Source organism: Neoarius graeffei, chromosome 26, assembly GCF_027579695.1.
Source record: "Neoarius graeffei isolate fNeoGra1 chromosome 26, fNeoGra1.pri, whole genome shotgun sequence".
Lineage (NCBI taxonomy): Eukaryota > Metazoa > Chordata > Actinopteri > Siluriformes > Ariidae > Neoarius > Neoarius graeffei.
Genome location: NC_083594.1, coordinates 47,456,587 through 47,469,385, shown reverse-complemented (window position 1 = coordinate 47,469,385; position 12,799 = coordinate 47,456,587). Strand labels below are relative to the sequence as shown.

The 12,799-nt window shown below is 40.7% G+C and overlaps 1 protein-coding gene across 3 annotated transcripts in view; it reads right to left on the bottom strand.

The window, feature by feature from the left end:
* The window catches only part of fhit (fragile histidine triad diadenosine triphosphatase), a 623,061-nt gene that overhangs the window by 459,481 nt on the left and 150,781 nt on the right, over positions 1-12,799 (bottom strand). The window contains exon 1 of one of the 3 annotated variants that reach the window (XM_060910956.1): positions 11,762-11,839. The exons of the other annotated variants lie outside the window; for them this stretch is intronic. The gene's annotated coding sequence lies outside the window, so the exon portion shown is untranslated. Of the gene's footprint in view, positions 1-11,761; positions 11,840-12,799 lie in introns of those variants that run through there. 3 annotated transcript variants of the gene reach the window in all.

Below are 12,799 nucleotides of genomic sequence, written 5' to 3'. Positions count from 1 at the left end.
TGAAACGACGATTTTTTTGCCCATATGCGACCTGTATCCGATTTGTTATTGACAATCTGAACGACACAGATCCGATTTTTTTCACATGCGACCCAGGCCGCTTGGATATGTGGTCCTAATTCTGATGCATATCCGTTATTTTCACATGCGACTGCAGTCTGACCGGACAGGTCGCATTCATGCGACCTACACGTCATCAACAAGAGACAAACGTCGCTATTCTGCGTTGGCTAATCCCGCCTCTTTGGTGGAAAACAACAACATTTGTACAGTTTTCAGAATTTAAATAGACTTTTATAGAATTGATCAAGCTAATGGTGGATTTGGTAGGGACCTGGATGTTGATCTGTTAGCCTGATTAAATAAAACAGTTTCTATAACTGATTTATAACTTAAACCATCCTGTATTACAAGATTATAAGATTGTTCTGGAAATTTCCAGTAATTTGACACCTTCGGTCTCATTACTCTGCTGCCCACATTAATCAGATTATTGTGTGAGTTCCGCCGCCGCCGCCACAAAAACCACATCGCCAGGTCTCGCCTCATCTCCATAGCAAACTGCACTGGTGTTTCTGCACCTTGAGCCAGCGCTGAGAGAAGTTGCAGAATTCAGCTGGCTATAAACAATCTAAATAAATATTTATAAAAATGTAGAAAAAGTTTATTAATATGACGAAATAAATATGTGCAAATTATTAAGCCTGAATTAAGAGTTTGGTAATACAGCGGCCGTATCCCAAATGACTGCCTACTGAAGCTCGAGTGCACTATATAGAGTTTAAAAATCCATTACTTCCTAGTAACATGTAGTGCACTTATATAGAAATTAGAGAGACATTTAGGAGTCAACCCTCCCTCGTTACCAGGCTACACGTTTTCATTTCAGTTCAGAAACAAAAACACACACGAGACCTCACACTAACACTAACCAGATAATTAAACAAACAAACAAAAAGAAAATCATTAAACATGAAGAGTGCGCTTTTTTTTTTGTTTATGTATTACGTAGATGTGCTTATTATGTGTCAATTTGCGCATGCGGGACACTTTTGGGTCGTTTTCCGTTCATATTGGAGATCCCATACAAGTCTCATATAATTGGTAATGTGAACGGCCTAACAAAAAAATTGGATTTCACAACAAATCGGATACGGGTCGTTTCAGGGTGCAGTCTGAACGTAGTGTAATTCTAAAATGTTGAAAGCGAAATGTGGGTGTATCCTGAAACAAGACTAACTGGAGGAGAAATAGGTACCCGATGGGTCCATGTGGCTACTGCTTATAAATAAAATTGTTTTCTGATCCCATGTCCATACAGTAAATATAGCATATATATTTACTCTCTGACGCAGTAGTTACAAAAATGAAGCGTCATCCAAAAATGAACAATTTAAAAATCCGTCCATCTATTATCTGTAGCCGCTTTATCCTGTTCTACAGGGTCGCAGGCAAGCTGGAGCCTATCCCAGCTGACTACGGGCGAAAGGCGGGGTACACCCTGGACAAGTCGCCAGGTCATCACAGGGCTGACACATAGACACAGACAACCATTCACACTCACATTCACACCTACGGTCAATTTAGAGTCACCAGTTAACCTAACCTGCATGTCTTTGGACTGTGGGGGAAACCGGAGCACCCGGAGGAAACCCACGCGGACAACATGCAAACTCCACACAGAAAGGCCCTCACCGGCCGCTGGGGTCAAACCCAGACCTTCTTGCTGTGAGGTGACGGTGCTAACCACTACACTACCCCAATTTAAAAATCACATAAGTAAAATATACCAAGTGTCTGTACTTTATATTATTTTATTCTTCCCTCTTAATAGTTTTCGAAACTGAAACCTCCGAACTGAGGCTGACATGCACACGCTGTCGCCATGACCCAAACTCTTATTTCCTGAAAATGGCCCGGTGCTAGAGCTCAGTGGTCTCGATACTCTTTTCGACAACTTCCTGTAACAACTTGGAAGTGCGTCACATCAACATCACACATGGGACCACTGGCCGAAGAAGGCGATGAAGGGGGACAACCTGGAGTATATTTTAAAATATACTCCAGGTTTCCCTCGGTAATAAGCATAAATATGTCTGAAAGTGATTTCTTTAGTCTCGTCCATTTATTTCGAATGGTGAACCGAATTGTATACACTCACCGGCCATTTTAATAGGAGCACCTGCATGCGCAGTGCACTATTGTTACACTCATTCTTACAACACGATGACATACTGGCTCCACCTCCTTGATGAGGCAGTAGCCATAAAAATGAAAAGAAAAATATTTTTTAAAAAAAAGCTTTGCAACGATCTTTTCGGTGACAGACCTGATTTAAAGATTGTTTGGCAAATATGAAAACGTTCAGAGGCAGTAATACAAGTAAAACCTGGACATATGAATAAAGTTTTATATAAATTTAAAAAAAAATCAATTCCTTCTATCAAAACTTGACCAGGGCGGCACGGTGGTGTAGTGGTTAGCGCTGTCGCCTCACAGCAAGAAGGTCCGGGTTCGAGCCCCGTGGCCGGCGAGGGCCTTTCTGTGCGGAGTTTGCATGTTCTCCCCGTGTCCACGTGGGTTTCCCCCACAGTCCAAAGACATGCAGGTTAGGTTAACTGGTGACTCTAAATTGACCGTAGGTGTGAATGTGAGTGTGAATGGTTGTCTGTGTCTGTGTGTCAGCCCTGTGATGACCTGGCGACTTGTCCAGGGTGTACCCCGCCTTTCGCCCGTAGTCAGCTGGGATAGGCTCCAGCTTGCCTGCGACCCTGTAGAACAGGATAAAGCTGCTAGAGATAATGAGATGAGATGAGATGAGAAAACTTGACCAACATGATTTGTTACACAATTATTTACTTGCGACAATTTTGACCTAAGGGTGTACAAACTTTTGTACTCAACGATCCAAAGTGCGCTTCATGACCAGTAGAAGATCTTGACATTATTTAATTGTGTTAAATCATCACAAAAACACCACTACACTCCTAAGATTGCGTCGACGTGATTAAAAATAAATAAATAAATTAAAATAAGCGTATTTAAATTTAAGTCCCTTGGCGAATGCACTGGACTCATTAAAACAACTCGGTGTAATGGAGAGAAAGTGAGCAAATAACATTTTCCAGATGAGTAGCAGCACTTGGCTAATGGAGCACATTGTACTCGAGGTAAGTCGTATCCGAGACAGTTTGGTCAAGGAGAGAAAAGGCTGGAAGGAAGAGCTGCTAATTGAGAAAGCTCTTCCCGTGCAGAGGCGTCAGGCCTGAGAATAAACTCTACTCCGTGATCTCAATATAGCTTTAACAGCAGTCCAGCCGAGAAGGTTTTGGCAGGTTTTTTGCTCAATAATAACCGAAAAGTGCAAAAGTGAATGGACTAGAGGCTCACAAATCTGCTATTTTTAAGTGCGCAGCAATACAAAGCTAAGGATAGATCATCGCTAAGCCCTGGATACATTTCAAATGAACTTTTCTGTCTTCAGAGCCTCTCCACGGAAACGTCAAAGTCAGCAAGCAGATCATCGATGTGAAGATGTGTGTCATGAAGAGAGCTGGTTATCCCTAAACAAGGCACATGGAATTACAGCAAGAAGCTGAAAATAGTCCATGGGGGCATTTTTTTTTTTTTTTGACGGTGCTGTCTGTCAAGTTCACAGGCAGCCTCTCACCAGTGAGCTGGGCCAAATAATTCCCTCACTCGCTGCTACACACAGCAAAAGCAAGACAGCACTCCATGTCCAAACTGTCAGCCTGAAAGGCCTGGTGACAGAAGAGGAAACCGGATCAGACAACACAACACTTCAACAACAATCCCCCGGCTGGATTCATACAACAGTGCAAGATTTTACACGATAATCCTCGTTCTTCCTGGAACCACTTCTTTGGCTGCTTTAAATGCACTGTTGAGAGCAAAGCAGGATAAATGTTGCCTTTGTCACCTTGAAGGAACGTTTTAAAAACACACAAATGCAAATCTTTCAGTCGAACGAGGAAAGGTGGAAGAAGTCGTGGCAGGTAAAATAAAAGGTGCACTAATTAATGCTCTTTGGGTGCAAGAGGAATTATAACAATTTTCAAAAACTTGCTTGTTTTGAGACGTCAATCATCGTCAAAGTGTACGATCCTTCCAGTAGTCAAAATAAGGGTTTTAACTTTCATTTATTCAAAAATAATCAGGTATAAACTTAAATGTTGAATGTTAAACGGTTCTGTGAACAGCACAAAATGTTTTAGCTCTGAATGCAACACTAAATAATCTACGGAGAACAACAAACAAATATAAAATACAAACGCAAATTCTTATTCATACAAGAACGACTCGAATAAGCTGTTCATCACAAGGAGACGACGAGTTACATACTCTCAAAAAAAATAAATAAATAAACTGTGAGCTCCTGCTCACTTACAGTATGTGTCCCCCCCCCACTCTCGCTTATATCAGAACGCAAGCAATCGAAGGAATGGGACACTTATTATGAATGTTGACCTCAACAAATAATTAACCCTGAAACGAGTAAGTAAACAGCCGTGTCTCTCCCCAGGGATTTCAAATAGCATTCTGGTAAACTGTCATTTTGAAATAGCATTTTGCTTCTTGAAGTAGCATCAAAATCCATCCTGTGTGTTTCGTAAATACATTCAGTTGGTAAACAGGAAGTCGATGTGCGACAGACCTGAAAACGGTATATGCGGAATAGAACCCCAAGCTGAAGCTCGGTACCAAATATCAAGCAGTTGTGATTTGTAGTTGCTGAGAAAAGTGTTATGAAAATTTTGTAAATCCACCTTATATGTTTCGTAAATACGTTCGGTCGGTAAACAGGAAGTTGATGTGCGCCAGACCTGAAAACGGTATACGCGGTATAGAACCCCAAGCTGAAGCTCGGTACCAAATATCAAGCAGTTGTGATTTGTAGTTGCTGAGAAAAGTGTTATGAACATTTTGTAAATCCACGCTATATATTTCGTAAATACAGTACATTCAGTCGGTAAACAGGAAGTTGATGTGCACCAAACCTGAAAACGGTATACGCGATATAGAACCCCAAGCTGAAGCTCGGTACCAAATATCAAGCAGTTGTGATTTGTAGTTGCTGAGAAAAGTGTTATGAACATTTTGTAAATCCACGCTATATATTTCGTAAATACAGTACATTCAGTCGGTAAACAGGAAGTTGATGTGTGACAGACCTGAAAACGGTATACGCGGTATAGAACCCCAAGCTGAAGCTTGGTACCAAATATCAAGCAGTTGTGATTTGTAGTTGCTGAGAAAAGTGTTATGAACATTTTGTAAATCCACGCTATATATTTCGTAAATACAGTACATTCAGTCGGTAAACAGGAAGTTGATGTGCGACAGACCTGAAAACGGTATATGCGGTATAGAACCCCAAGCTGAAGCTCGGTACCAAATATCAAGCAGCTGTGATTTGTAGTTGCTGAGAAAAGTGTGACGAAAATTTTGTAAATCCACCCTATATGTTTCGTAAATACATTCGGTCGGTAAACAGGAAGTTGATGTGCGACAGACCTGAAAACGATATACACGGTATAGAACCCCAAGCTGAAGCTCGGTACCAAGTGGCTCTGATTTGTGGTTGCTGAGAAAAAGGGTGTTTCAGATAGATGGAAACATGGACGGATGGACAGAGGTAAACCAGTACCACCACCCCCTTCAGAGCGGGGGCATCATAAACAACGTTAGGAGCTTACATGCCAGTTCAAAACAAACGAACAAGCAAGTAAATTAATATATAAATAAGCAAGCAAACAAATAAATAATCGCAGACATAAACAATCAGACAAACGAACAAACAAAAATAAATAAATAAATATCCATTTACAAATTAACACAAAATAGATTTGTCACAGTTTAAAATAACACATTCTGGAATATATGCGCAAAATGAGTAAATACTGGCAAGCAAATAAACAAACAAAAACTAACAAATGAATCAAGAAATAAACAAATCAATAGCTGAATATTTAACCAAACAAACAAATTTGAAGCAAATAAATGTTTATTAAAAAAAAGCACCTAAAGGCGATATTTAACAATTATTCCACAGCACTATAAGCCATGTACGATGAGATTGAGTCGAATAACTGTTTTATTCTATCCACATTCACTGGATTTTCAGAAAGAGAGCATTTTTATTTTAATTTTCTGCAAATTCGATCAATAAAAACTTTATATAAACTGTCCGACAAAATCGTTTACGCTTAGAAGGGAAACAAACCGGTGAAATGGCAGGAGCAATTTGTGAAAAATTCAATAATAATAATAATAATAATAATAATAATAATACTTGAAAAATTAAAAAAAAGATACGTTCTTAACATCAAATACTTTTATTCCATATTTTGTTGCTTTTTTTTTGTATTTTTTGGGGTTTTGTTTCCGAGTAGAGTTTTTATTTCGCCCTCACTTTATCAGAATTTATTCATGAATATATGCATTCATTAAATAAAAATGTTCTAAAACTCATGGTTTTGAAACTCAGAATAGCTTTCTGAACCGGCTGATTGGCAGTTAGTCAGACATACTGCTTGTCCTCATTTGACTTTTTTTTTTAACCAGAACCCAGGGTACCACAGAGACCAGAGCAATGCCGGGGTGGCCCTATATTTAGCCGGGACTATCCCCGGCCCAAACCATCAATGGTGGCCTGCTTGGAGCATGGGGAAAATAATTTTCACTAATTTTGGTCACTGATCTTATTCTTGCATTAATCATCAATTCAGCTGCACTCTGCATTTTCACATGGCAGCCCAGACGCCGACAGCATCGCAGCAGATTAAATGGGCGCTACCAAATAAGGAAATTCTCCCCTCCCCTCTATTGCAGTTGGTTTGGTCCAAGACTCCTCCTCTGTATTGCGGGGAACTTAAACAACATTGGCGCGAAACAGCGCGCGTCAGTGATGGAGGGCAGAAAGAGGCCAGGTGGAACCGAAAGGGCGAAGCTTAAAAAAAGGAAGGAGGTGGCAGCAAAATGTGCCAAATTGACAGATATGTCCTCAAGACCAGCTGGTAGGTTACGAAAGATATGGAGTATGATAACCCTGTTTGCCGATTTTATCAGTCTATGCTAGGCCTATAATGTGTCGATAGTTTGCGATGTCAATTCAGCTTTTTGATGTCATGTGAAATCTCGCAATTTACACGGTATAGATGTGGTGTATGTCTTAATTCTAAGAAGAACCGGACATTGCTTTACATCCCAGTTATTAACAATTTTAGATGAACAGGTCCCAAATGTGCTGTTGCGCGTTATTTCTTCATCCAGCCTATTTCATCTCGCTGTCACAACGTGCATTTCCACAGGCGCGCACAGGGTTTTATGAAAACAACATTACATGTCATATTTTTAATGTTATGGACTGTTTTGTAGCATCGTAAGTAAAATTTGATACGTACTCAAATTCCTCCTCCGTTTCAAAGTGGCCTGAATGTGAATTAAACTCCCGGACTGAAAACAGGGCCCACTCCGGCCCTGGACCAGAGTGTTATTTTATGCTGCATAATGAGAGTGAGAATCAACAAATATTATGTAAAAGTTGTTCGGACTTAACATCTGCTGAACCATTCACAGGAGTGCACTAACTTCTCTACTTCATGATTTTTTTAACTTTGGTGCTTCTCGTGTTCTTGTGCTGGTTTCTGTTACACAGATAATTGTTTTAAGTAGCTCATGGTGTGAGAAAGAACAATACAGGAGGAACATATCGGCCCAAACCGGAGAACAGAAGACGACAAATCAAATATTTATTTATTTATTTATATCAGGTTAAAGCCGAGACCCTGAATTATGATTCCATGAAGCATCATGTCTATTCGATCCTGCTGCCCTTGGTTCAGGATGAGCCTCACAGCAGCCAATTAGAGTTCTGGAATACCAATGACCGAGTGGAGCAAACTCACACGTGACACACGGTGAACCTGAGGTTAACTTGACAAAGCAATTATAAAGGAAGTAGGAAGCAGGTTTTGGCCTGGGGAGACACCTAGTTGTACCTTGGATTGCAAAGCGCACGCTAATGAGCGCCGGTGCCAGGAGAGAGAGAGAGGTCCACAGGTCAGGCGCTTTCGACTTCCACCATCTCTCCAAATTCGTAATCGCCAAAGTTGTCACAATGACATCGTGCATGTTAGCACTTCTGATTGTTACGGTAGAACCTGGCAGAGGTTTCCAGTGTCAAGGGTCAGAAAAAGTTATGATTTGTTAATGCTATCCTCGAACCACCATCATTTATGAAAGTTTTCCATGAAAAAAAAAAAGTCATTAGCATCTTTGTACAATCTGATAACTATACCAGTGAATAAGAGCATTATTCACTCCACTTCAGTGGTTTGATGTGTATTTCTTTGCGACTTCCTAGTTGACATCTCGTCTCAATTTATCACTTTCAGTGATGTGAAATCGAAAGCAGCGAACAGTAAAGTAGCAATCTCCTTAAATTTTAGACGCTGCCAATCTGCAAGACGGACATTTCTATACAGTAGGAGTTTGTTTACGCTTGTCCTTCATCGTCACATCAGAAGCCGTGTTTCTACAGAAGCGCTGGAATGGAAGTGATTCCTGGATATTTCACACATTTAATTACTTACTCTCCCGTCATAATTTGATTAATAACAACGAAGGTGAACAGCTGCTTCGCCACGACTGGCTAATACATACAGCTGTGCTAAAGTTCAAATTAGTTTGAATCATGTTCGCTACGGTGACAAGGTGACAAATCCCTTAATCATGCAGATCCAAAAGATGCAGATCACTGTGGCATGGGTGTTGGTTTGAGTAAGATGGACTGGTTTATTTGAGTATTTCAGAAATTGCTGAGGTTTCTTCTGGGGTTTTCATACGTGACAGTCTCTAGAGTTTACCCAGACAGAATGGTGCGAAAAACAAAAAACATTGAGTGAGTTAGCGAGAGGAAAATGGACAGATTGGTTTGAGCTTTTTTTGCCAGGAAGGATATAGTCACTTATAGCAACTCTTTACAACCGTGGTGAGCAGTAAAGCATCTCAGCATGCAACAGCAGAAGAACATATTATGTTCCAGTCCTGCAGCCAAGAACAGGAATCTTAGAATCAAGAACAAGCTCCTATTAAAGTGGCCGGTGAGTGTTTTATAAATGTATAAATAAGGGTTTAAGAGCATTATGTAAGCTGTAACCATTCTAATGCGGGACTTTTTTCTTTTCCACAAATCCATTTGCTATTCACAGGCGCAGGTTATCAAAGTCATTAAAATGACAGTGAGTCATTTTGCGGAGCTCCAGATGCGACAGGCTAGGAAGCGACTGACACATGGCTGCCATAACAACAATTAACTCCCACGCAGTAATTTCCGCATACAAACACAAGACAGATCTGGAAGTAAGCAGCTTTTTTTTTTTTTAAATTAAAAAAAATATGCTGCATCTCACAGCCACGCCTGAAAGCACAACACCTATTCTCAAAAGTAGAGACAAATCCCATCAACTATGCAGTCCGGAGATGCAAGCGATGAACAATGCAGAGCGAAGTGCTTTAATAATTGCTGTTTTTCATATTGTGACAAATCCCTTTACTCAGACAGTGGAAGTTCATCCATCTATCCATCCATTATCTGTAGCCGCTTTATCCTGTTCTACAGGGTTGCAGGCAAGCTGGAGCCTATCCCAGCTGACTACGGGCGAAAGGCGGGGTACACCCTGGACAAGTCGCCAGGTCATCACAGGGCTGACACATAGACACAGACAACCATTCACACTCACATCTACGGTCAATTTTAGAGTCACCAGTTAACCTAACCTGCATGTCTTTGGACTGTGGGGGAAACCGGAGCACCCGGAGGAAACCCACGCGGACACGGGGAGAACATGCAAACGCGACACAGAAAGGCCCTCGCCGGTCGCTGGGCTCGAACCCGGACCTTCTTGCTGTGAGGCGACAGCGCTAAAGGCCCGGTCCCACTGCACTTACGGATGCAAAGAGGATGTAAAACGTAAAAAAATCTTTGCCATCCGTTGGAAAACGCTATGCATCCGTTGTGTACTCATTGCATACGTGCTTCATACGCTCTATCCATCGAGCATCCGTCCACTGTGATTTCATCCGCGCAAAAAGTTTTGAGCTGCACAAAACTTTTAGAACGGATGAACTTTCCGCCGTGTACAATGTAAATCCGCGACATATACGAGCAACAAACGTTCTATGTCCATTATCATCCGTTAAACGTCTGCTGTATCCTCTCTGCATCCTCTGGGCATCCTCGCAACTCACATCCGCTGCAGCTGAAAACGGAAAGAGGGAGGAAAGATAAGGTACATGAAATGTCTATTCATCGTTAGTAGCACGGAAATAGAAAAGATGTAAGCGTATGCATCTCGTATATAAAGTATTCAAAACGGACAAAGCGTTTATATCTGGGATGTATCTCGTATATTTAGGATGTCTGGAGTATGTAGAAGGACACCTAGCGGACAATCGATATTTTGTATAAAAAGGGGGAGAAAATCATCTGGATCTCTCGATGTAGCCGCCAGCACGTCTTTCCGCTTTATGCTGACGGCGTGCGTGCTGCATCCCTTTATATCCGCAGAGCAGACGCAATTCATACCCCCCGCATGCGCAGTGAACGGTCTGCATCCGATATACATCTGCGCAACATCCCCTTTGTTTCCGTTAGGCGTACGTGATGCATCCCCTTCATCTGCTATGCATCCGCTCTTTCTGCTATGCGTCCGCTTCTCAGTTATCACCGGTAACCCCTTCGGAGCTGTCATCCACTTCCATCCGCTTTCATCTGCTAGGCTTCCTATGAACATGCGTTTAACATCCCCGCTATATACTACCCACGTCCGTTCTTTTCCGTTCTGTTTTCGCAAATTTTCACCAATTTTGTCCATTTCTGGAGCGGATGAAAACGGATAGAGCCACCCCCGAAATTTTGCTCGTCCGCTGTGTCCTTTTTGCATACGTTTTGTGTCCATCGGCCAGTGGGACCGGGCCTTAACCACTACACCACCGTGCCGCCCCAATGGAAGTTCGGTGTTTAAAAAGAAAAAAAAAAAAACACAATTCTCTAATGTGGTCAGAAGTTGTTGATTAATTTTCTATAACAGCAAGCTGCAAGACAATCACAGGTTTATATTCATGTGCTGATTATAATGATCATTTCCAAAGTAGCCGATAGTGAAAATGTGCATTTGTTGACATGGGGAAGTTGCTGTTAACATTTCCGATATGGGAAGTTCTTCAGGACGTAGAGTTTTGTGGTTCCTCAGTCACATAACGAGCTGTGTTTTTCGTCTTAAGTTCAAAGAAGAGGAATAAAACCATGTCACTGAAATGGTTTTCACTACTGTTCTCATAAAGTAATTGGTTAATTTAAGATGCCTATAAGAAAACGTGTCATTTTTGAATGGCGTGACAGGAGAAAGTTAGTTTGGTCAGCCATTTTATTCAGGCTATTTGCTTTTATCATCATCATGGAAACATGGTGATGATGATGATGATGATGATAAAAGCAAATAGCCTGAATAAAATGGCTTTCGCAACACGGAGCAGAAAGTCTCAAAGTATCCAACTAACTGTCCAACATCACAGCCGCCTGAAGATATATAATTAATTTCCATTTCTGTACAACACAAACGAAATATTTTGTGATGAGAAAACACAAACATGTTTTAATAAAGAGTGGGCCTCCCAGGGGGAAGGGAAGCGAGCGTCAGTTTAATAAGCGTTCGCTGCACAGAATAAATTGACTAACCTTGTCATCCAAGTTGACACTGCATTGTGTATGAAAGCCGTACACACTGTTGTAGTGTTTGCTGTTTTGTTTGGATTTTTTTCCCCACATTGCATGAGTGGGATGATGATTGGTTTGCTGAAAAATAATAATAAAAAAGCATAATAGCACTACTATCAGTGTTCACCTTAACAATCTTATTTGGATTCAGCAGAGAAATTATCCTACCAAGAGAATAACACGGCATCAGCACATCTTTACAATGATTTAGTGCATAAAATAAGAACACTACATCCTACAATAGCGCTGGAAGTGTGCGTAATGGTTCTTAACCTGGGATTGCAGGGTCGTATCGAGATAACAGTGCAGCCAAAGGGGGAAAAAAGGTACAATAAAAAGAGTACAGCATAATCGTGCAATTAATTAATTAAAAAAAAAACAATCAGCGTTATTGTTTGGTCATCACTTTCGGACGCATTATGAGAAACGCTTTCACTGTATCAGCACTTCATGGGTGGTTTAATGTGTGTGGGTGGGTAGGGGTATTATTTTTCTCCATTAAAAGCTGTAACACATTCAAAATTAAGAAGCACCAGTGAGTGGAAATGAATTAATTCTAATTAAATAAAACCGCAGCTTTTTGTTATTTTCGGAAAAAAAATATCGTGCAGAACGTGGTGGTTTTGGATGTGGATGGAAGACTGAGTGAGAACTCCAAAAAAAAAAAATTTTAATAAAAGGACAAAAAAGGTCAAATAAGAAAAGTAATGTCCTGTAACAATAGTTTTGCCATTTATTCAAGTTGCATATTTATATTCATTTGAAATGAATTATTGGAAAAAAAAACCCTTTTTGTTATTTAACAATGAAGGGGTTGATATGCTTTAATAGGTTTTCTGTAATTAGGGAGCTGTTTAACGTTCATGGAAAAAGTCTTCAGGAGACACAGCACAATTCACTTTCTCGACTAAAGAGAGAAAAAAAATAGAGGATGGTGAGGAACTGTTTACATCGGAAGTGATGACTTGTTTTGGACCTTCGTCCAGTCAATTCATTTGC